The sequence below is a fragment of the Chiroxiphia lanceolata genome, chromosome 1, assembly GCF_009829145.1.
Source record: "Chiroxiphia lanceolata isolate bChiLan1 chromosome 1, bChiLan1.pri, whole genome shotgun sequence".
Taxonomy (NCBI): Eukaryota; Metazoa; Chordata; class Aves; order Passeriformes; family Pipridae; genus Chiroxiphia; species Chiroxiphia lanceolata.
Window position 1 is genome coordinate 16251187 of NC_045637.1, and position 26605 is coordinate 16277791.

The following is a 26605-nucleotide window of genomic DNA, read 5'->3' on the forward strand; positions in this document are numbered from 1 at the left end:
GATCGCCCAGTTGCAGATGTGCTGTTACATCCCTCTCTTTCTGATTCTCCTGTCTACAGCAGGCAGATTCGGACAGCCAAAATAAACAAGGATGTTTCTTTAAACTAGCTACCCAAAAAAGAAAGAAGTTGCCAGGGAGAGAGATTCTCAACCCATTTCCCAGCCAGAAAAAAACATTACCAGCAAAAATGATTCCCGGTCCAACCAAGTACAAAGTTCTTCATATAACAAGCCAAGGACAACCAGATTCTCTCTCTCCTTTTCTCAATTCCATATCCCTTTCTCCTTTTTCTTTTCTCCCCCCCCCTCCTTTTATCTGGTAAAATGTTTGGAGTCCTGTTTCTTTTTTTTTTTCCATTTTAGTATGTCTAATTCATTAATGTTGAGAATTGTTAAGTATGTCGCCACTGTAATATAAAGCTTAACAAAATTAACATTTTTTTCAGGAGAAATTTTCTCTTCTGTCTATATTTTTTAATCTGTAACTATGAGCCTAAACCAATTCCTATAGAAGTTCATGGGAGCAGGATCCAGCCCTTATAGGACAGTGCAGTAAACAGTATTGATTTCTGTTGATTCACCCCTATTTTATAGAACAGTAACAGACAAAATCCAGCCCCTTGTCTGAACATTTTCTAAAAATTAAGCTAATTGAAAAAGCCAAATAAAGTTAACAATCAACAATTATCCAGTTAAAGCAGGCAAGATCAAATAAATAAATAAGATTAAAGCTCTAGTGTCTATTATTAGCAGACTAGCAGAACGGAATTGAAAAATTCATCAGCCTCAGACAGTAGGTTGACAAGGTCTTCTTGCAGCTAGGAATTCAGTTGTTGCTTTGCATCAACAAAGTCATAGGAATAGAAGTTCCTTCCTGTCCAAGTATATCTGAATTTCTGTAGTTTAAAGAGGTATACATTTCAACATCAATTGGACAGAAATCATTCCTGTCATTGGCTCTGAATGACAGTCTGCATGCGTGACAGTGGGAAGACTAGCTCTGTCTGAAGTTTACAAGCAATTACAAGCTGTACTACTGTGAAGCCACAGCCACTGCAAAGCATTTTCAGCTAACAATTAAAGAAGTGTAAGACTCTAAAATGTACATAGTTTTATGTTGTTCTTCCTGTAACACAGATGATGCAGAATTCATAACAGATGTTGAATATGATATCAAAGTCATATGAAAGGGAAGAGACATTGATCTTTGACCTCAGTAGTGTTTGAGAAAATGTCACTACTTTCCCATTGGTTTTTTTTACAATCTACTCTTCTATTCCATATAGGTTTGTTACGTGAATAGATGCCATACTATAAAAATGACAGTGAGAAACATAGGAGGGACTACAGTGATGAGAATATAAAACATTCATAAGGTAGTGCCTGGAATGAAAAACATTTACACAAGTCTAAACCTGTCAGTCTGTGTCAAAGTTTTACACAGTTAATAAAAATCCTTCTGCAACCTTCTTCTGGAGTCTCAGATCGTGGACCATTACAGTCAATAGGAACTTTGCCATTTGTTTCTTTAAGCCTAAGACCAAGGTCTGAATGCTGGTGTCATATTTTCCATATCATCTCTTTTCTTCTGAGCTAAAAAGCTCAGGATATAATTAGTGTTTTAATTTAATCACATTTAGGTGAGAATTAGACCCTATTTATGTATAAGTAACACTGCAGTATCCAAGATATTAACGTGCAGCGTGTACCCTCTTTTTAAGGCAGAAGTTATAACTGAAAAAATATTACTGAAAACAATTTTCTTCTATTTTTAGAAAAACTTTGGAATGACTATGACCTTCCAAACTTAATCAAAACAATAAAGAGAGCTTCTTTATGGAAGGAAAACTGATCATGAACATTGTTTAGTTCCTCAGTTTTAGCCAAACTTGATAGCAGAAGATCTAAGCAGTGGTCGGGGAGAATAAAAACCTTAAGCACCATCAAAGAATATTTCTGAAAACTGAAAGTAAAGAAGGAAATTGTGAATAAAACTTATCCCTCAAGCTGTTGATGGTGAAAGAAAAACTGTGAAGGCTACTGGCACTAACACTGTAGCTGATGAGACAGAATCGTGACGCATGATTTTATGAAAGCATTTACTGGTAGCCTGGGAAAATTTAATTTTACAAATGATATCCAAACCCATCATGTCTGTTAATTTAATTAAATTTCAGAACTGTAATCAGCTTTGGAATTTCAACACTGAGTTTAGCGATTTCACAGTAACACCACATGAAGGAGATTCTGCATATAATAATTGGAATTTTCAAATTTTAAGCCAGGAAAATTAATTTTACTTCACAGAATAAATTATTTTCTAAAATTTCAGGAAAAAGAATTATGAACTTTCCGTTAGTAATCTAGTGACATTCTATAAATCTTTCTCAGGTTTATAGTTTCTTGCAAGAAACTCGGTATAAATTCCTGAGCACTTTTAAGACCCTTGAAAAAATATCCAGCAAATGAATCTCACAAGCTAATTTATGACTAGAGTGCTGTTTAGAACTTTTTAAAGTTTGGGAAAATATGAGGCATTGAATTTTCAAATGCGCCATGGATACTGAAATTTTATTCCAAATAACAAAGCAGTAAAATCCTCAGAAAGCTGAAGATCTTTAACCTCCCTGAAGAACGATCTTTCAGTCTTGATCCCAAGCATGTCACCTGCAGCCTGAATATCACAAGAGTCCTTGTACGCTTGGTAGCTGTAGGTCCAGCAAGTGACTTGTCATGAAGTAGCCTGAAATCTGAAAGCTATCCCTGTGCTTGTTATAAGATTGGATTGTATCAATAGTCCTATGAAACAAGCCTTGGTGGGGTTCTTTTGTTTGTTTGTTTTTTTGGTGGTTGTTGGTTTTGAAAGTTACCATGTTTGCAGTGAAAACTTTAATAGTTGAAAAGTGCAGTAGGAGCTATAGTAACAACAGACTGCTGATTGTAATAGAAAAACACTGCTGAGGTACATATTTTATATCTGATATTCCTTTTGGCATTGCTGTAAATTCTACCAGTCTTCATAAACCCACCTCACTCAAACCAAAATTAATTATGAAATGTTGACGTTTGACTAAATGTTGATCACTTTAAAACAGCATCTGAATTAGAAATGTACTCTATTTTACAGTCAATGAAAAGAAAAAAAGAAAGAAAGAAAGAAACAAAGAAAGAAAGAAAGAAAAGAAAGAAAGGGAGAAAGAAAAAGAAAGAGAGAAAGGCAGAAAGAAAGAAAGAAAGAAAAATGTCAAGAACTTTTATGGCACATTTAATCTTACCTAAGAGTTGACATCTAAAATAGATCAGCCATTCTTGCCCTAAAAATGCTGATTTCTCAGTACTAAATAAAAGAGGAATCTGGGGTATCTATGTAAGCGTTTACAATGTAGATGTCTACTTTTTAGTAGTATGAACTGCATTATTCTTTTTGGATGTTCCATCTTTTTCATTAATGTTTTTGCAGATCCTTCAAAGAACATTTTTTTTTTATTTTATTAGAGAAGATGTTGAACACCTCATGTCTTATTTTTGGAAGACATAGAGGAAGTTACAGATAGAGATGTAAAGAACCCACACCTGAACTTCTCCACAAGTACTCAGCATTCTCCGAATGTATAAGGAAAAAGACACTAAAATTCACTGAGGTCTGAGGTTCCTGTGTTGTCCTCCTATTCTCATTGAAAAAGATAAACTGCACCTTATTAAACATCACCTCTGTTTTTAAAAGCAATCTGAGTCTGCATTTTCTTGTTTAGTGTCTAATTTTTACTCTCCTCTTTGCATAGAGAATTCTTCATAGAGGAGTCTAATACTACAGTGCTATCAGTAATTAGCCTGAGCAGAGTAGAATAGGAATGATACAAGCACAGAAAATTGTAGCTTACAGTAAGAAACAAAATTATTATTATATTCAAAATGGATCCAGGAAAGCAATCTGAATTCCACGAAGGCCACTTGGGATAAAAATGCAAGTCCAATATATTGTAATAACATTTTAAAGTTTCATTTTAAATAGATTATGTTCTTACTGGTATTGTAAGTAGCTATTAGGCAATATGGTCCAAATTCTACTGATGCAACTCTATAACTCACTACATCACAGAAATATAAAGAACATTTGGTCAGTTCAACTCTCTTCAACATGGACTAGTTTCCCTCTATTAGTTTCTGACTAACTGTCTCTTAAAACTGCTAATCTTTCTATTCATATTTTGCATTCACTCTCTCTGCATCTGCATCTGTTTTCTTTTACTGAACTTTAATAAACAACAAGTCTCTTTCCATCTCTACACAAGCAAAAAAGGCTCTTCCAACCCCTCCCTCCTGCCAAACTTCTGCAGGACCCTGGTTGTCTGTGAGTCTCCTTTCCCTTCTGTGCTATGAAGGGCATATGTGCCAGCAGCAGCCCTGCAACGGCACACCAGAGCAGGGTACACACCACAGCTGGAAGGAAACTGCACTCTCTCAGTTCTTTTACTATGTTTGTGGGGTAATCTCCAGCTGCTAACCAGCACTTGGGATGCCCCTGCATGTTTTTGTCCTTTCTGCTTTCTTGTACCTTTTTGAAATACTACCTACAATACAGCAACAAAAATAGTATGCTTGATATATAATTCCAAGAATCCAGTGTATCTGCTCTTGAAAACAGATTAATCTCTTCACAGTTCCTTACTTTCTGTGTATAATAAGTTTTAGAGGGGACAGACTTGCAGGTTTCCAACTGCTCCTCAAAGTTAAATATTTAGAATAAAAAGGATTTAATTTTTCATCTTGTTTAAATTTTTTGCGGTAAATGCTAAAGAAGTCTCAGACAAATCTCTGACCTGTGCGGGTGTTCTTCTGTCTGTTTTTTAACCAGTTCTCCTGTGATCTTAAGCTTCATGGTTTTGCAAAGATAGACGTAAAATATGAAGTGAACACATATTTGGTTTAAAATAATTGCTTACCCTAGGCACAATATAGCATAGAAGAACACTTCCTGCTAGTGGTAACACAGCTCCTCTCGGTAACTGGAGAGTGTGGAGACTCAGAGTGTGAACTGAGCTCTTCTGTAAGAAAATGTACATGAAAGGAGTCAGAGGACATCAGAGAGAGAGAATGTGAGAAAACTCTATACTTAATTTCAGAGAAAAAGTTGTACAGGCAGATCATCTGGGAGTAAAATATACTCTTTTTAAGATTCAGCATCTTGCCCTGTATTGTCATTAAATCACCAACACATTCAAAAACAATAGACTTGGGAGTCTAAAAATAGATTGAGATTGCTGACACTTCTTTTTCTAAGTATTCCAATTCAGATACATAAATATAAGTCCTTCATGTTCAAATACTATAATTTTTAGCAAAATTGAAATTGTATTAAAATAAAAATGTGCTATATTCATCCAATAAAACAATTCCTAGGCTTTAGAAATGGGACCAGACATGCCAAAAAGGAAGTCTGCTGACTCTTTTCTTTGTCATGATATTTTTGTGGCATAATACTATTAATGTTCACGCTTAATTAATATTATGCAAGACAGCTTAAGTTGAAAGCTCACTATGACATTTACAACCCACTTTTCCGAATACATTTGCTTAAGAATGCCCTCGCTAACGAGAGACTTTTCAGAAAGTGAAGTGTCATATTAAATATATTAGAAGCTTTGAAAAGTATAACATCACTACTCTGCTGAAAACCTCCCTTGCTCTTTTTTCAAAGGCAGATTATTCATGTGCAATAGTACGACCTTTCATGTAAGTTTTTCATAATAAATGCAGTAGTTTTGAAATAAAATTACTTCTTTCACAGTAATGTTTTACTGAATATGTATTCATAACTGCATGCATTCATGAAAGATAGAACAAAATGTTCTAGTATCTGGTTGTGACACAATTGAAATTCTCATTTTAAATTAGGTCAAAACATATAAGAAAAGGCTTCAGTGTGTGTAAGTTGATGCAGTAATTGCTATATGACTCATTCAAATCCTACCTTGAAGGGTAATTGTTATAACCATTCATGATGAGAAAGTCTATCATCTGCTTTTCAATAGTTTAAGAGGTTTGTGAAAATTATTTTTCTTAATAAGTTCTTTTTTATTTCTGTAGAATATCAATTAAGGACAAAGAACTACTTAAAAAGAGTAATGTTGTTATCCTTAGACTGCAAAAGACACTTTTTCTCCATTTTTACTCCAATTCATCACTAAAAATAATTAAGATATTTATTTATTCCCACATTTTTTCAGTGTTATAATAATGATGTGCAATCACAATATTTCAAAATGTCAAATAGGATACTTTAAATTGTTACTATAAATTTGTTCAAATACTGGCATACAGTTTAAAAATATTTTTATTCCCTCTTTAAAAAAGAAAGAAAAATGCTAAAGATCTTAAAAATCCTCTGAAGTGAAATGTGCACTTGTGGCTGTAGCTGCACTACCTGCAGATATTTTTTGCCTCCAGCCTGTATCTCAACTCTCAGGGTAATTTCCCTGTTGCTTTGCAGGATAGAGAAAGTGTGTGGGGGCTTTCAAGCCTGTACCAGATAAAGTCAGCCGGGTGCACTCCAAACACCTTTGTCCTCTGTGTAACCTGCCTGCCTGACTGCAAAGGGTTTGAAAGAGCACATACCTGATCTCTTTTGCAGGGAGAGGTGAAGAGATGGTAACCTGTGACTGAAAAGAAGCAACAAATTGCTGTGGGGAGGAGGGGAGGGAAAACAACAGCAGTATGCACATCAGGCAGGAGCACTAGTGAAGGGAAAGCCGTGCCCCGACCATAGGCTCCCAGGTCTAAAGCTGAATAACCAAAAACAAATGTGCAGTAATTGGTTTCAGTGAGAATTGTTTAGCACGGTGCACTTTAAAATAGACTATGTGTAAGTAGGGTGGAAATAATATAATCCAACATCAGCTGTCTAAATCTAGTCAATGTAACATACAGCCTAAACTGCACATGATCCAAGTTACTCAACTAGGCTTCTCCTACTGTCCATGAAGAGAAAGGGACACCTTGAGAAGTGCAATTCATCCTTGTGACAGGTTTCTAACATAGGTGATTCAACCTTTGGAGCTACCTTTCTCTCCAGAGACCTCAAAGTCAGCACAGAATTCTTAATATTTGAAGGACTTAAGTTTGATGAAAGGAATCCCCCACAAATTTGTCATGAGTAGCTGCTATTTCAGTTTTGAATAACATATTTACCAGGTAAATGTATCTTGGATGAAAATGGCAAGTTATTTTCCATATTGCTGCGTATCTCAAAATCAAGTGCATATTTTAAGAAAAAAAGTTCTGAAAAACTTTCTTTGGATAATCTCTTTAAGAAGCCTTACAAAGACATCTAAGAACTTGAGTACTAAAACTTACTTTTTAAAAAAAACATAGGCAGGACTTTTGGTAAATTCTTGACCTGAGGATGGAGTTTTTCCTTTCTTTTTCTCTAGCACAATTGTGTATGTCAATAAGACTTTGATCGTTCAGCTAAGGATTTTGCCTTACTCAACCCAGTTCTCTACTATAGTGTAATAATTTAAATCTTGGCAAAGATGATATAATGCACAGATAGTACTGTGAAGATCTGATCAAGAATTCACTGCCAGTAATGAGAGATTTTTTGGGCAGTAATACAAGCCCTGTGTAAGCACATAGTGTCTGATTCCATTTTACACTTGATGTGGATGTGCATACAGAAGAAAGAGAAAAAGAAGCCTACCTGTGATGGACTGTGGCCCTGAGAGAAGCAGCAGAAGAACAGGATTGGATTTAAAACAATGGACTTTACTTATTTGAAGAGTTAACTGAGTACAACTATGAGTTAATGTTAATGTTAATGTTTGCAAGTTGAATGGTAAATTCCTATCCCTGTCCTCGTAATGGTTTGTTCCTAGACAAGAGTTTCACCTCTTCTCTCTCATCCATATTGCATTGTAATTCTATTGTGTTCTGTGTCCAATTGCAACCCTTTCATTAACAAACTCCTCCCACTGTTTGTAATACCCTAGGAAGTTCTCTGAGCTCCCTTATATAAGGGAGAACCATTTTAATAAAGTGGTTCACTCCCTCACTACCTACAACCTGTGTCAAACCCAGAGTGGACTTTCCCTTCTTCCCAAGCCAGACTGCGTTAACCTGTGAATGATTTTCTAAGGTACAGAAAACCAGTGAACAGTCAGCCTCTCCATGGCATGTTTTAGCATTGTCAGCTGCACAACTTCTTTGTCTAATTAATGTCTACAGATGACTCTTTTACAGATTTACTTGATAGTTTCAGAGCGATCTGATTAAATACTAGGCACTGAGATAAGATTTGATATATTAGTTTAAGTAGCCACTGCATCTTCCTAAATCACCTACAGTTTTGACTGATGACTGCATACCTACCCCCTTGATGAAAAAACTTCATGCTCTGGTCATGTGATGAATTTTTGTAATCTGTAAAATTCAACACATCAATTAATCACTTAAATAGCTCTTTTGTATCAACATCCAGGAGTGTTTTCTACAAAGTATGGATAATGTGCTTTTAAGTGAGACTAAGACATAAGCCATGGCAACTTCTGGGGAAAAAAAAGACTTTTAGCAGATTCTTGCTCAGTTAGTTTTCTACAAAGTTTAAGTAAGAATGTTCAGAAGAATGGATGACCTCTGAACTGAGGATGCAAACTATTTTCCATTGTCTGCTTGAGCACTTCTCTTTACCTCACTGAAAGAATGGTCTAGAAAGACACTTAGAATTAGTGAAAGCAATTCTTAGATGTCTTTCAACATATACTCGCATAGAACCATGGCCCTATTGAAGTAAATACCAAATATCCATCAACTGCAAGAAACCCAGGCTTCCATCTCAGCAATTTTAAACTAAATTTTTCTTTATGAGACTCTCAGGGGCCATTTATATTGTATGGGTCTTGATCTACACATCAAATAGCTCAATAGCTGTCAGATAGATTATGCTTATGATACTCCTCTTCAAACTGAAAAGAAAAAAGAGAGGGACTTTTCTAGAGGAGTTAAAAAGCAAATAACTCTTCCATGATGCAGAAAGAACCCATACAAAAAGTAGTGCCTTGAAAAAAACCATCATTATGTGAAATGATGGGTCCCTCCAACTCAACATATTCTGTAATTCTGTGATTCTGTGATGGCAAATTGATGGCAAAGCAAAAGAGAAAATTGGACTGTTGACTAGTGACATCTTAGATCCAGTAGCAAAGTGCAGAACTCAAGGGTATCACGAGAGGGAGATCCAAGATGCAAAAGATTTATACTTTCACTTGCCAGGTTCTTATCAACATTTGAGAGATGATAAACTAGTCTACTTTCACTATTACTGTCAGTTATATTCTCTGTAGGTAATTTGAAATGTTTGTGAACTTTTCTGCAAGTAGTTCAAAGATTATGATGGGGAAGATGCTGATGAGAGCCTAGTTTTGTTTCTCTTATTTAACTAAATTATTGAAATATGTTCACTTGGAGGTTTCTTCCACATAGGCTAATAGACTCGTATTAATAAAGAAGACCATGGTTTACAGGGAAAAGTGATATTCTTTATTAGTACTATTCTTTATTCTAATACAGTAGGAGGGGGAAAGAAAAAGAGCTCTTTCATTTTTTCTTGAGCTACCAAGTGGTCCAATAAAAGTTATTCCTTACTCTAACACCATCAAAAATTTAGCCACAATCATAAAGAAGTATGTTTCATTCCTGAGACAGGAATATAAAAGAAAAATTAAAAATAAATTCTTAGTTTCTCAAGTACTTTCGGAAACAACCGAGTTATTTTTAAAATGTTTTGTTTAGTTGCAAAAATGTAAAAAAATGAAAATATTTGCTGCCCATGTAGGATTATATTTCCCTGTTTTCGCTACACTATTTCAATTCTGCATTGCCAAGTGTATTAAAAAATACAGAGCATTATTTATCTCTTTTCAATAAAGTCTGATTCAGCAGTACTCACTCATGGCTGAGCTTCGCAAACGAAGATTTGGGAAGGCTTTATCCACATTTGTTACAGGCACGTTGGTGACTTATGAGGCCAATACGTGACAGACATATCCGATTGCAAAAGGCACAACAGAAAGACTCCTTAGATGGTGTATTCCACAAGACACGGTTCTTCCTGCGTTGCCTTTTCTCCTCGAGAGTGATCCTGCGTGTGTTCTCAAAGGCTTCCGCAGCGTTATAGATGCTGTGCCCCCAGGCCTCCCAATTTGAGGCCAGAGTGGACCAATTATGGTGATCAATAAGGCCAAGGCTGAGATGTTGTTTCAGGGAGTCCTTGAATCTTTTCTTCGGGGCTCCTCTCTTGCGGCAGCCAGTGGCAAGTTCACCATAGAGCAAGATCTTGCTCTATGGTGAACTTGCCACTGATTCAGCAGTACACACAAGCATAAAAGTGTATACCAGACTTTGTTAGGGTATTACATTAAAGTATGACAGCATTATTTCACTATTAATGAGGTAAATAAACCTTTACTAGTTTCTCTCCAAATCAAGTTACCTTCTTCAGCAATGGCCAAGGACTGGCAGTTGTATAGCTGCTTATGCTAAATGTCTTATCGGTCAAGTTCTTTCAAAAGTTTCTATTTATTTTCCTGCTACTGTTTTTAAAATTTATATATTTAAGTGTGTCTGTAACAGCATTTGAACACTTTTGTTTGCATTGATCAATTTTTGTTTAAGGAATTTGCAATTCATCAGCTTCATTTTTCTATGTCATAACTGGGATGAAATTTCTGAAACGTCTGAAATATAGCAAATTTCAAAAAGTAAGTTAAATATAATTTACAGCTCTCAGCCTGACCTAGAATCCAAACTTGTCTTTTTTTCACTTATGAAAGGACTTCTCTCTTTTTCCTGTTGCTATAAAAATTCACACAAAACAGGGATAAAATGCCTGGACTTTGATCCTGCCATTCAGCCCATGTGGGCACCACTGATCCAATTGCCGGATCATGGCCCAACCGAATAAGCACAGGAAACAATGAACTAACTGAACACAAAAGGCTGTCACTGATCTCTGTGGGTGTTTTGCCTCAATAAAAATAGGTCCTTAAGTAATAGAATCAGAGAGCTAAAGCTGCAATAAAGATGCATGTCTGAGGTTGTTAATTGTTTTCTGTTTTCAATATTTGAAAAGTATAATTTTTTTTTTTTTAAGCTACAGAAAGGAAAGAACAAAGGAGAAGCAAAAACTTTTGTTCCAAGAGGAGGAGACCATTTAATTTGTTGATGAATCATTTTTCCCATCTAGACTCATTATTTTCAATGTCTTGTGCAATACTAATTTTAAGACTCAAAGAAAAAGCATAGGGTATAATACTGCGTAGGGGTAGAATAGTATTAAACAATAACAAAATTACAAATTATAATGGCTAGGGCTAAGATTAAAGAGTTTGGGCTTCCTTATGATTTTTGATTGCTCAATCTGCTAGCAATGTGTTTTGCAACTTTTTGTCCAGTATAACTTCCATGCTTCACTTTACTGATTTGTTTGTATAAAAAGTGGTATGGCCAGTCTTCGCGAACGAAGATTTGGGAAAGGTCTTTGCCCTTCGAGCCTGCGCAGTGGATTTTTTAGGTGAGACACAGCGTGCGCTGAGCTGAGCCCACCCTTTAATCCTAAGGTTCATCTGCCGGGGCCGAGCAAGCTTGGACGGTGGCAGTGAGGTCCTCAGGACGTAGGTTTGTTTAGAGTGACCTTCTCTTAGATGGATGGCCTTACAGGGCTAACGAGCTCCATCTGCCCGGGGGACTCCTCTGACCGGGACTCGAACCCGGGCCGCGGCGGTGAAAGCGCCGCATCCTAACCACTAGACCACCAGAGGGCCCCATAAAAAGTGGTATCAATGCAATTAATGGAAACCTGTACACCCATAAGTTTGATGGTAATATTTACAGAGTGTTCTGAGACCATTTCATTGAAAGAGTTCTTTTACACATGATTTCAATGGCCAACCAATAGGGCTGTTTACTTGGAAAGAATTACTTTCAGCAGTATTATTGATTTCACTCCTTTAGAGGTGGTTAAGAAGCACACAAAGTAAATTCCTCGGGACATTTGATTTTTTTGGTGATATAACACATTCAAACCCAGGAACTGAAACTTCCTGTTACTTCAAAGAAAGAAAAAAGACTTTCCACAGAAAATTCCATCCCCTTTCAGAAAAGCTGACTTCTTTCTTCTGACTCTGATTAAAGATTATGGCCTCAATCATCCTTAGTAATGTTTTCGGCACTTCTGCTTACCTTCTCCTTTTTCCAATTTTGTAATGTAATGGGTCCCATTATGACAGCTTTGCCATCAGCCTTGGACAACTCTGCTCATGTAAAAACATGGTTGTTTGTGTGGATTTGTATTATTATAATTTTTAATACAGTAGTAGAATTTACAGTGGAATTGTAAAGGAATTTTGCAATCGGATATGTCTGTCATGTATTGACCTCATAAGCCACCAGCGTGCCTGTAACAAACGTGGATAGAGCCTTCCCACATCTTTGTTCACGAAGCCCAGCCATGATGTAAAGGAATTTATAGAAGGTTATAGAGGAAGCCTAAGCATGCATTTTGGATTGCATGCTTAACTTGAAGATGTGTAATGTTTGTCCAGCTTCTGCTTGGAAAGCAGCCTGTTTCAAGTGAAATATGTATGAATGAAACATTGTTTATGTAGCAACAGCTTGTTTAGACTGGGTGTAAAAAAAATTAGATATGAAAGAGAAAAAACTCATCGTTGTGAATTCCGGCTGAGATCCACTACTATGTATGTGGGAATGAAGGAATCCTTATTGAAGAAAGCATCTAGAAATCCACAATCCATGGAAAAAAAGATAACACAAGCAATAATCTTCAGTTCTGCTTGTGCTATTACATACTATTAAGTCATGCAAACAACTTTATGTTCTACCTCATCACAGCAGCATTTCTTTTATAACCTCACTGCAGATGAATAATTCTCATCATTGCTGATGCCTCAGAGCTTTTTGGGTTTTTTAACTTTTGTAGATTTTAGAAGTAGTTGTGTAGTGAATGTAGATTTTAATGTAGATGTGTTATACCCCTTACCTTTAGCATAGTTGTTACACATACCCAACCCTATTACCCCCTTTCGTATCTAACTTTCTAAATTCCTTAGCTTGTTTAGACTTCCCTCAAGATGGGCCTTCTTTCTGTTTAAGAACATTTGCACTCTGGCTTGAACAACAACATACATCATAGTCAAAGCATCCTTCAAAACCCAGAACTTTGGAGGAGCTCCAGGGACTGGATGTGCTGTGACGAAGAGGAAGATGAGGAAGAAGGGGTACCAAAGCCCCCAAACCCAATTCCCTAAGGGGTGTATCGAGGGGTAGAACTGGTGGTGGACAAATCTGGGGTTGGATGAACCTTATTATAAAATCACAGAACCACTGTCTGAATGGGGAGGTGGCATGTGTATTCCCTGGGCCTCAGGCCTGAGATTAAAGGACCTACTCTCTTTACCTTATCTCCTAAACTAAGTTGGCCTGGAGTTTTTTTTCTCTGGGGTCTCTTAAGGCAACAAGGCCAAGATGCAAATGAGCAGGTTCAGTGGTTAGTAATATGACAAAAATAAAGAAACTCGAGAGTCGTTTCTGTGGTGGTCTTACTCCATCACAAATGGAAGTGGCAATCTCACTTTTCTAATTGCTCCTGTTGTGTTTTCCCAGTTTTTCTTCACTATTCCTATTTGTAACTCTGAGGCAGACAGAAGAACCCTTTATGTTGAGAATGAATCTTACAAAAGAAAAAAAAAGGGGTTTCATATGTTCCTCAGGTACCTCTGTAAATGTTAGTGCCAAGAAGGTGACAGGACTTTCAGCTGCACTCTCTGTTTCCATCTATTTAAGGTAAGAGCAAAATCCTTTAAAAGTGTCCTTTTAGTGAATTTACTGCAGGTGTCTGTGGGACAACAGATGCAAAAACTATGGCTTAGTGAGTAATCACACATTTGGAAATACTGCAGGTATATAATTTACTTGTTTGCCCATTAGAAGTTGTTTTGATATTTAGGCATACTATATTGTTGTATCACATGTGATGATGTGTTCATTTTGTTACCAAGGTTGCTTCCTTGAGGGTAAATCACTGGAAAAGTTAAAAAATGCAGAATTGCTTTAATTTTCTTTGACTCACTTTCATCTGAGCTTTATCAAGTTTGCTAATTAGCAAAAAGCTTTTTTTCCTTCTTGCATACAGTAATAAAAGCTGAATTCTTCACCTGCTGTCTTCTCTTTTAATATGGACTTTCCTCTTGTAGTTTTAGAAATTTATTTTAAGCTAATCTGTTTATGTGTGTTTCATTGTATGCATGGACTGTTAACAGTTTCTGACATGGTAAGGCCATCAGACAGGAGAAAAGGCTGACACACTCATGGACAAGAATTCCCTAACTTGACAAAATTAATGAATTACGTCAAAGTTCATACAGCACTTTGATTTTGTAAAGCATCACATATCTCTCTATGCTTGATATATAGACACTCTGTCCATATATCTATAGAAAGTTCTTACAAACTAAAAATAAAAAAGCTGGAAAATGTTGCTGGTATATGTGATGCAAAAAAAAAAAAATAATAGGGGCTTGGCCTTTAGTTGTAATTCTGAGCCAGTTGCTGTACCCTATGGAGAACTCTGAAAGACTGTGCAACACAGACACTATCCAAACCATAACAGAGAAACATAATTCTAAAATTGCCCTTATTAACCTGGTTATCAGTTTTAGAAAACCTGAAGGAGGAAATCTCACTTCAGTGAAGGTTAAAGGAACTCTGTGTTGATGCTGTCATCTGAAACAAATGCATGGGTTGCCATCAGATGACTCATAGAAGCTAGTTTTTCACATAACGTGGCATTGAACCATTTGCCATCGTCAGTGAAATGTTAGAAACATTAACACTATACTTATAAAAAATTGGTTTAGATTTTAAATAGATGTTTGCTCTTTTTGCAGTCTCCATTATGTGATAGTAATGCTTCTCAATAACATTTTAAGCAGCTACCAAGTAGTTCAATTGAAAAAATAGGGGATCTATCTCATTGTTCTGAATAACTGGTTTTTTCATCCTTCTACAAAGAAAAAGCAGCAAAGATATGGAAAGAAACTGATTTTCTTAACTCTTTTTTACTTCAAGTTTTATAGATATGCATAGAATTTTCAAGTTCAAATTCATTTTATACTACTCTTACCCACATACAGTGTCCAAGTGCATAAGCATAAATATGAATCCTTGTCCATTTATTCTATTCATAAAAATAGTCTGCAAAAAGCCTTGGACAAAATAAGAGAGCCAGCCACAAAATTACTGTTTATTAGACTTTATTTAGCAATAAATGACTGCTACTTGTGAGTTAAGAGAAACCAGTAGAGTAAATCCAGGGAGGACTTTGAGGTGCATTTCTTTCTTGACTATTGCACATTCCTCCCTCGAAGGTAAAATAGAGTGGAATCCAGTTTCTTACTGAAAACATAGGTTAGACCACAAAAGAAGGAAAAGGTGGAAGGTAATTGAGTAATAAGGTGAGAACAGAATAGAAAAATGAAAACTGGAAATTAATGATAGATAAAAACACTAATAATAAACAAAGAAACATCCTTTGGGAAGAAATCAAGTTGTACTGCATGTCTAGCAAGGACACAAAAGTGTTACGTCAATAACATCTTTTTATGACTCTATGTTTTCATTTAACAGCAGCTGGCAATTCAGCCCCACACAGCTTCTTGTTCACTTCCTCCATTGGGATGGGGATGAGAATTGAAAGGCTAAAAGGGAAAAAACGCATGGGTTGAGTTAAAGGCAGTTTAATAGGTGAATTGAAAGCCACACACACGAGCAAAGCAAAACAAGGAGTTAATTTACCACTTCCCATGGGCAGGCAGGTTTTCAGCCATCCCCAGGAAAGGAGGGCTCCAGTACCCGTAACAGTGACTTGGGAAGATAAACACCATCACCCTAATGTCCCCCACCTCGCACTTCTTCCCTCATTTTATATGCTGAGAATGATGCTATATGGTGTGGAATATCCCTTGGGTCAGCTGGGATCAGCTGTCCTGGCTGTATCCCCTTCCAACTCCTTGTGCACTCCCAGCCTCCCCGCTGGTGGGGTGGGGTAAGAAGAAGAAAAGGCCTTGACTCTGTGTAAGCACTGCTCAACAATAACAAAAATATCCCTGTGATATCAACACTGCTTCCAGCACCAATCCAAAACATATTATCCCGTTCTACCTACTGTAAAGAAACCCTGTAAAGATCTCTTCAGATAAGTGCATGAAAGACTGTACATTCATTCTCCTTTAAAGAAAATCATCTGGGACGTGTAAAAAGATGTTTTTGGGAGGCAAAACAAATATTGTTAGAGTTGTCATCTGGTAGAATAACAGCTGATCAAAAAAAGGTAGCAAACAGCATGAAGAAGTAGCACTGATTTACAGGCAAAGGCAACTCTCAGAGTTGCAGGACAATATTGCTCTTGTTGGAAGTGAAAACTTTATCCCACAAAGTGAATTGAATTTCAAAGATTTCACATCCCTTTTTCAATAAGCATTAACAGTTGCCTACAATAAATGATAATCACTTCGATTTTCCTTCACTGTTAAAAAGTCATGTTCAAAAGGCATGGTTTTACTCTATGTCAAAACACATAGCTTGCTAGCATACAGAAGATTTAAGAGGTCTTTTTAGCTTGGTTAACATTACTGTGAATCCCTGCACATAAATTTTACAACTGATGAATAACGAATCAGTGAAAATATTTGAAACCCCAACACATTAGGGGGTTACGAATCATTAAAACTCTGGATCCAGATTAACTCCTGTAAGTATGTTACCATCAGTGGAGTTAATGTTGATGAATTTGCACTTCTGCTGCAAGAGCTAAGAACTGCTAGAAATGTTGGAAAGGAAGGGATTGGAGGCCATGTTTATCCTATTGCTCTCATTAGTACATCTGTGATGGTCAAGATACAAATAGGGATCAAGACACGCTGAGAACAGGTGATAAGTGGCCAAAATATTAGTGCTATAAAAACATACATCAGGGAGAGAAATTTACACTGCAAAACTGCATTTACCACAAATGGTTCTCCTAATGCATGAGGAATGGATTAAACCCTATGGCTTTCCCATGTCAACATCAGCATTACATGAGAGCATCAATAGTAGTAGGACAAGAATAACCTTACATTTACGGATGAAAAGAATCCTTTTTGCAGAGGAAAATTGAAAGAGCTATTTGTCATTTAAATGTTCAAAATATATAGTAACAAATGCATTTCATTCTCTTAGCATAACTATGATGGTTCACTAACATTTCATTTTAAAACCCTTTTTCCATTTTACTGGGAAAGAACCCTTTTTTTGACTATCTTACTGTTTTGTAGCTGTTAGAACAAAAGAATGGACGAATACAGAATGAAGAGTTACAGAATTTAAGGTTATTTTACACATGCTGCATTTAGAGTAACAATTTGTCATTTTATGAAATGTTTTTTGAAACATCTAAGTACCACAAATGTATGGCTTATTGATCATAAAATTGATAAATGTGTTAATATTTTAAAGGAGAAAGCTAATGTATCTTGCAAATGACAACAGGACAGGCTGTCAGCTGAGGCTTTTATAGTTGCAGTGGAGCATTGGTTTTGCTGTTGGACCCTGCTGTTTGAAAGATTAAATGTTTTACAGGCACACAACGCAGCTTCTTTCAGATTGTGCTATCACTGATCATATTTAACACTCCTTCAGCATGTTCTGGATGAAGCTCACAATATATATTTGATTGCTGTTGTCATATGTTGAATGTTTGTGGAAAATCTTAGCTCAGATACTTGTGAAGATGCCAGGTAAAAACTACTGAAGGAAATCCAAGACATTTCAAGTGGAATAAACAAAAAGCATGAGGGTAATTAAAGTGCATCTAACAATTAATTTATGAATCAGAATGTAGAGATACAGAAAACAATGTAAATCATTTATCACCCTATTATTATAGTAAGCACACGAAAGGCAATAGAGACATGAATCAAGATTTCTGACTGAAAAAGCTTATAGTATAAATTTTAAAAGAGGTATTTTAAGTGATGACGAACAGCTTGGAGGGGTTGAGTAAGGGTTACACTCGATCAATCACATGTTCATCCTATTTAGACTTTTCAAGACTGTGAATATTCTTTTTATAAAATATAAAATACGAGGGATATAAAGAAGCTAATACCTACTCTTAACTTCTCTGTTGTGAAACATTGAGGATAAGTAAATTTCCCATGGACTTAAACAAAAAGACCAGAGCAGCAACTCTGTGGACACAAATGAATACTGGTGAAAGCATTTTCCCTTTGAAACAAAGCAGACTATGAGAATATATTACACTTGAAGTAAGAGCACTCATAAAGTGATTAAACAACATTTTACTTAGTTTGATTTCTATTTATTTTTTACCTTTTTTTTTCTTTTTTTTTTTTTTTATTGTGAGACTCCTGGTGAGGGGGAATTTTTAGTGCAGCTGGAAGCAAAGACAAAACTCCTCTTGTTTTCCATAAGGCCACACATAACCACTCTGACCTTGTTTTAGTTATAAAAATATCCTTCAAAAATGAGAAGAAATCTGACTAGGAGGCCATTATGTTTACAGGACTGTCGTACAAGATCTCTTTCAAAAACTTTGGCAGACATTTCCTTTTTTAGCTGTCCTGGGGTTGTCATTGCCTCCCAGTTCCCTGACCCCATGGTGGAGCACCTGCGTCTTGCTACTCCTTGGTTCTCCTCCTGAAAGGAGCACATAAAACTCTGCAGACAGAACCAGGCAGAGGTGTGCAGCAGAAAGCAAAGAGACAACAGTCAAGGAGAAAAAAAAAAAAACAAAACCAAAACCTTTAGAGTTAGCAAGCATCAGAACAGACTGCTCTGAGAGTATCCATCTGTAGCAGCACCCAAAACTTTAGGAACTGTCTCTTATGCTTAAGATAGCCATTCTTTTGAACAGGACATTGGGCTAGGTGACCTTCAGAGGACAGCAACCTATATTTTTTCTCTTTGTATGATCATTAAATGGGGTAGATATTCCTGACTAGAGAGACTTAAATAAGATATGCACCAGACCTTCAGCTGGGAAATAGTTCATATGATGAGTGCTAATATGCAATAGGCTTTCTTGACAAACTTAAATTTAGTTTAGTAACCAAATATTCTTCAAAAATATGAATACCCCCAAATATTCTTCAAAAATATGAATTTTAAATGTACAGTCTAATCTCTCTATGTGTGGTTAATTGTGTTATGAAGTTTTCTTGGCTTCATGAATCTAATTACTAGTAGAAAGTATTAAGTCCATTTTATCTCTAAAAACTGAGTTTATATTAATATTAGTCCCTAGAAGGCCTCTTGCACTGAGTTTGATCAAGAACTCAGAGAGAATCCATACAAAATAAAATTAAAAATAAACACTCATTCAATTTTAAACAAAGTTTCATATCACGGTTTTATAAAGAAATTGGCTTAAACTTTCTCACTAATTGAGTCAAGGAGTTGGTGTGTTTGTGAATAAATATCAGTGTAAAACTTGCACCACTTTTCCTAGTATTTAAGGCCAACTAAATGTTGAAAACTGCCATGCAGAAATAAGAATCACAGAAGGTCTGATAAATCCTATTAAATCTATTTAAAAAATTCAATAATAAAATTTAAGATGTTATTTTCTTCTCTATATAAATAAAGGTACAAAGTGAAGCTCCAAAGTATGAAAACTGTTCAATTATTAAATATGACCCCAAGCAACTATGAGGAAAAAGCCAAATTTTTGTTTTCATATTTTTAATAGACTTTTGATGTTTTATTCCTAAGGCAGAAAATGATTGCAAATTATTAGAGATAATAATGTGTCAAACTCAAAAATCTGCATTTTAGAGAAATGTTGCAAACTCTAATGCTATTTTCAAAGCTAATTTTCTGAACAGACATAACTCCTAAAGTTTCAGTTGAGGTATTTGATTTATAATATTGAGAATTCTGTAAGTTTGAAATCCAGTTAAACCCAAAGAATTTCCAGATTTTTTCTCTGAAAAGATATATCAAAACAATTTTATAGTTCCACATAGTTCATTTTAGAATGCATGTTAACCAAGAATATCTCTATTTTATTGCTTAATGAAAGAAAACTTTCAAGCCAGCTGACCAAAGCAGTCATTACAAACAGGGACTAAAGCTTGAAATTAGCAGGGACTTAATCGATGACACTCATTTGAACTAGTATTACATTACAGGAGACATAGCTGCACTTCAAAATGCTGTCAGACATACTTAATCTGTTCCACCACCTAGCATCACGTAGAGACATTAGCTCTGTTAGCTGCTACAGCCCTGCTGTTTTAACTTGATAGCTTCCAAGGGCTCAGCTGGTGTTACCATGTGACACTGCACCACTCTACCTTGCTGCACTGGGAGCTCAAACATATCTGTTACAATGCTTATTTTAAAAATAATCTTTGAATACTATTTATTCCTCAGTACAGAAGAATTAAGAAAACGCAGTTGACATCATCCCTATGACTTTGCCCAAGTGGAAACTTGTCAGATGCTAAAAATATGAAGAATAAAAATTATACTTTTAAAATAGATGTAAGAAATATCATAGCTTTGTCAATTTTAATGCTGATTATATAAATTTTATATATCATATTATTATATGTCATTTTTATATATAATTATTGGAATCTGTCATTTCACTCATGTTTTCCTCCTTTGATGAGAATGCAATAGCCTTCAGACTAAAGGCTATCTGGATGATGACTGTTTGACATTTTATCCCTGGGCACTTTCACTTCTTGTCTGAAGGGTTCTAGCAACCAACTGGAAACATGGAGCTGTGGGACTGAGCTCTCTGAGGGTCTGCAAGATGCTAAAGCCAGTTTACTGATCTTAGACCCCATAACGAAGTCATTCTTTTCTGATCCAAAAGCAAGAAAGGATGAAAGGATCTGAGTCCTACTCTCACCAAATAGTCTAATCTCAAGAGATGTACTTTACCACTAGATGTGCCACTAGTGTGGCAAGAACACACTTCTTATCACAAACTATTTACAAGCCCTTCTGCTCAGCTTTGTCAATGTATCAGATCATCTCTTATACAGTTTTTTTATTTCAGTGTAAAAGATATGTGATCATCTAAAAGAGCAGTGAAAATCTGCAAGGAGATAGCTATTTTTTTATGTATTACAGTACTGTACATGTCAAGACACTAAGTCTAATTCCTATGTTTAGAAAATGTGAAAATATAAATCAAGTTTGGAAGGCAAACCATGTAACAGTAGGTCCAGGACAGCATGACAACATGCACAGCTAGAAAATAACCTGTAGAAATTGTACATGAACAGGGAAAAATGAATAATAGTTCATCTTTAAAAGCAAAATGTGGTTTGTAAAAGCATTATCAGCTGGCAGCTAGAGAAGTCCTTCAATCAACCTTTAATATCCAGTTGATTTCTGAATCAAGATTTGTAAACTTACTAGAGGAAGAAGGTCTGTTCAGCAAATGAATGGACCCTTTCGTTCTCATCCTGTCATTGAAGAAAGGAGAAAGACACTTATCCCACTGAGCTAAGGAAAAGCTCAGTAAGTAGCTCCATATCTTACTGAAGGAATTATGTGGAATACTATGGAAATGCTCTGTTCCATTTATCCTCTTATTTTACTGTGTGGTAGATTTGAAGGCAAAATTTCTGAATGTCAGGAGATGTTTCACATTCCTGCAATGATTTGAAAAAGTACACCTTAAAACACCTTTTGAATAAATTTAACATGTCAATAGTCCATCAATTGAATTCAGATATTAAATAGGTCTGTGCAAGCTTTTTCTTTTATTTACAGTAGCTTTTCCTGTTGATACAGTGAATGAAATTTGGCCTCCAAATAAAATTTGCATTCAAAGTTGAAAACTTCAGCAAGAAATATATTTCCACGTTTCATCCTTATATTTCTTTCCTACAACCTCTCATTTCAGCCCTTCAAGTTTTAATATCCAAGCTTGATCCAAAACTTAACAAACTAAGAAGTGCTACATTACAGGTTATAGTCACAGTGAATGACAACACAATTTCCTTCTTTGTGTGACAGATCTGGACAAATGATTCTAATACTTTTACTATTTGATTTGATTCCTTTAGTTAACAGGGAAAAAAAAAAAAAGAAACAAAAATGTCCAGTTTGAGGAGACATATGGCTAAGATTTCTAAACCACATTTTTATGCTGCTGCTTTGTTCAAGGAGAGGAGAGGAAAGTAAGCTGTCTCAAACCAATTTACATGAGCAAAGAATTAATGAAAATGCTAGTAAATTATATAATGTCTTCAGGCCTGAAGAATGCAACAACACTCTTGTTTCATAATTGTTCTCTTGAAGCCAGATTTGTGTAATATTCACATTTTATTCAATGTTACATCAAGTGGAATTCTTGTATTTGACTTCTGAAGATAGCAAGGGTAACATTGGAATAGTCTTGATTTTTACTTTTTGCTTTCCACTATAGCAAAGTCATAAGGACAATGACACATACCATATAAAAATTTTACCCTTAAGAAAATATTTTTTAAAAAACATTTCTGTGGAAGACAGCAAACCAGTTTAAAACTAAGTGTCAAATATAAAGTAAGAAGGAAAGAAAGCCTTAGTATTAAAACCAGTTTACTTTCTTGACATAAACCTGTTTTTTACAATATATATAGTTGAAAGAGATTTTTTTTATCAGGATTTTTTTTTTTAGGGTAGAAAAAATAATTCAGCTATGTAAAAGATCCTATCTTGACACCGATAGTTAATTCTTTATTACTTATGTAGAAAGTAAACATATTAACAACCATTCAACAGCTAGTACATCACTGTACTAATATGATTCCACCATTTGTGATTCCTGGGATAAGGATGCAGTGTTCTCGGAGCTCAGGTACCTGTCACCCTCACACATCCTTGAAAGAATTTAGATTGTTCTGTTTTAGCTGGTAGAAAACATTGGCTGAAGTGATGGTCTTGCTTTTTCCTTGCATTCTCTGAAGTTCCATGAAATTCAAAGCAATGAGGATGGATCAACACAATATATTCACAGAGTCACAATTATTTTTTGTCTTTGTTTCACAAAAATATATTGACAAGCAATATTTTAATTTATGCTGTGCTGCTACATTATGCTATAAAACCAGTTAAATCAAATTCCAGAGAAATTAGGGAGAACACAGACATCAGAAGGAAAAGTTTGAAGAGGTACCAGGAAGTCAACCTGATTAAAAGGCTTCCCACATTACCCCTGCCAACATACAATTTAATAAATAGTCTCAGTTTTACAAACATCTACTTTCTAGTTTTCCAGTATAGATAGCTCAGCACTTAGACTACTAGGAAAAAAAAAGTTTGAAGTAGATCTTGCAAAAGCATAGAACACTCTGCAAACTTAAATAACTCTACAAGATGAGAAAGACAAAAATAAAAGAAAATAAGAGCAGAAGGTAAAAGGAAGAGTTGAGATAAGCCAACAATTCAGGGAAGTCAGAAGCACCTGTGTTTGTTTAGCATTGTGACTGTTGAAGGAGGCTCCCCTCCCCTCCCCTCCCCTCCCCTCCCCTCCCCTCCCCTCCCCTCCCCTCCCCTCCCCTCCCCTCCCCTCTCTGAACCTCTCCTTCTCTTTGTTTTCTTGAAACTCAAAATCAAGAATGAATAGAAAAGAGAGAGTACAGCTGTTGCAAAACTAGGGATATACACATGACACAAAAAACTGTCATGTAACTTATGATGTATTCCATAATTAGAAACAGAACAGTTTGGGGGACAAACATTCAGTTTCTAGGAGCAAGAGTGTTGAGTGAGAGGAATAAAATTGAGGACAGGCTATTTGAAAGACCTAGACCAGTATAAGCAAATGCAGCTGTTCATAAAAGGAACAGAGCAGTAGAGCAATGACAGCCAGCAATGCAGAACTACCAGAGAAACTCAAGCTAAAATACCCAAGAAAAGAGACAGATCAGCTGAGAAAATGGTGTTGCACAGGTCACCGTTCATTGTATTCTGCAGAAAGCAACAGAAAAAGCAACGGCATAGAGGGCACGGGAACCAGAATAATTTGATTTTACTAGGTAATATCGGAAAAGCGAAAAAAGAGAAAAGAATTATAATGAGGGAATACGGAGAATTCCAGTAAAGATAAATATATCATTTATATAATAGCACATAAAAAAACCCTTAATAGATATGAGTGACCATTGTTTGCTGGAGACAGTCCAGCACAGGGCGACAAAGGGAACTGGAACATATTTTGTATGAGAAAAGGCTGAGAGAGCTAGGGCTATTCAACCCAGTGAAGAGAAGGCAAAGGGGCAGCTTATCAGTCTGTTGAAATATCTGATCGGAGGAAATGAAGAAGAAGGAGATAGAGACTTCTCAGTAGTACTCTCTGACAGGACAAGAAGCAATGGTTACACATTAAAACACATGGAATTCTATCTGACCACAAGAAAACTTTTTTTGTTGTTGTTGTTGGTTAAGGATTGCACTTGATGATCTCAGAGGTCCTTTTCAACCCAGGTGATTCTATGATTCTATGATTCTATGAAATAATGGAATTGGTTGTTGAGAGAGGCTGTGGAGTCCCTTTGAAATCTGTAAGGAAATATTCAAACCTTGATTGGACTAAGTCAAGTAACCGTCTCTAGATGATTAGACTAGATGATCACAGGAGGTGCCCTTCCAATCTAAATGATTCTGTGATTCTGTGAAGTAGTCACCCAGTTGTGTGATCAAATTGACTGCTGGTCTGATTTCAACTGAATTGTGTCATCATCAGCAATGGGAGGTACTCAGACATCAGACCTGTAGGTCTGGTGAAGGAGGAAACGCTTCAGAACACTGACTGAGAAGAAACTATTAAGGAGGTGTTGAAATAAAACTAAGAAGCGATTTCATACAAATCAAATGTGTCCTGATAACAAAAGGACTCTGGCCAAGAGTGGAGGAAAGTGAGTATCTCTCTCCTGCGGTGTATGCCATCCATACCCATGCCACTCATAGGGGCCACTTGTCTAACCTGCTACAGCAGAGGGTACTCTGTAGTCTCTCAGGCATCCCATGCCAGGACAATGGCAACTGATCTTTCATCCTGTAGCATGTTTAATTTGAAAATGTTAGTCCTTTGCCTTCTAGTTTAATGTTTACTATAGGTTTTGGGGAGCTAAGTATTGATCTGTGATATAGGAGGCTGGTAGAGATGTTTCATGCATACAATTAGACATAAAGCTTGATTGTGTCACTTATATTCAGATATCCACTGCCATCTAAAACAGCTCAGCCATTTTCTATTTCTGAAAAGTGTTGGTATCCTATAGAACTTGTGTCATATTACCATATTTCCTTTTTTTTTTCTTTATAGAAAGGTAAAAGAAAACATCACATAAGACACTGTGCCAAGAATGAAGCATCTTTTGATGACATGGAACATGAGCTATAGTCTACCAACATGTGTTAACATCTTTTCTGCTGGAAAGCTTCTAGTTTGGTTTCTACAGAAGGTAAAGGTATTCATTCTTCATCATCTTAAGAAATTTATTATACCAGTTTCTGTAAAATGAATTCTCTGAAATACAGTGAGACAAAATTTTAATAAAAAACCTGACTGCACTGTGTGCCACATTACAACATTCAGATAACTCTATCAATTAGCAGTTTGAGGATGAAGTTTCCTTCCAAGTACACCAAATTCAGAAAAAAACCTGTATACTCATGGATTTACCTCTGGAACTTGTTCCTACTGCACAAGTCAATTTTAGACAGTGACTACTGGTTCTTCTTTTTAAGTATTTAACTCTGGCACTCAGTTACTCCGGACTTTGTCAACTGCATTGTCATGTCTACATTTCACTTTTTCCCCAAAGTATGAGGCTTGGCTTCACTCTGGGCCATCATACTCTAGATAGACATCGGACTTTTTAAGTATTAAATTCATGCCATCATTGTCAACACAAACCACTGTATTTCTTTGTCTACCATTCTTAGCACTCCCATAAATAAGACAGTGTTGAGTCAGCCACACCTACTAACCAAACCATTACACCCTAGAGCAACATGATCACCTATGTGTGCTTACTGAATCACTCATACTGTCTCTGGGTTCTTTGGAGGTAGCTTGAGATAGTCTGAGCACTGTTCCAGGCATTTATCTGTCTTTTATGCCTCCAATTGACATGTTGCACACTAGTATTTGGAAAACTGGATATAACTTCCATGTCTTCCCACGATGTTTTTAGGAAAACATTGTAAAACAATATAATCTTCCATTTTATTTCAAAGTATCATTAACTTCTACTGAAATATTCTGGTTACAGATCATGCTCTGTTAAGTCCTGCGATCTGCTTTGAATTCCCTCCCAAATTTCCATTCAGTTGCCTTTCCAGATGGTGAACATTTTCCCTATAGGTTTTACTCCAGACACCATCTAGGAAAACAGATTTAGTCTGTCCAATATTGCTAGCACAGTTGTTCTTGCATCTATCCTAAGTTGTCCTTGAAGCAAGCAGAGACTAGGGAATAGTTGTCATTGTTGCAACCACCATAACTGAACACTGCAATGAA

The 26605-nt window shown here is 36.1% G+C and overlaps 1 non-coding gene across 1 annotated transcript; it reads right to left on the reverse strand.

The window, feature by feature from the left end:
- Positions 1-11741: 11741 nt before the first annotated feature.
- On the reverse strand, positions 11742-11813 carry TRNAE-UUC. The gene has a single exon. It is a non-coding gene; the product is annotated as a tRNA-Glu (tRNA).
- Between the last annotated feature and the right edge of the window lie 14792 nt (positions 11814-26605).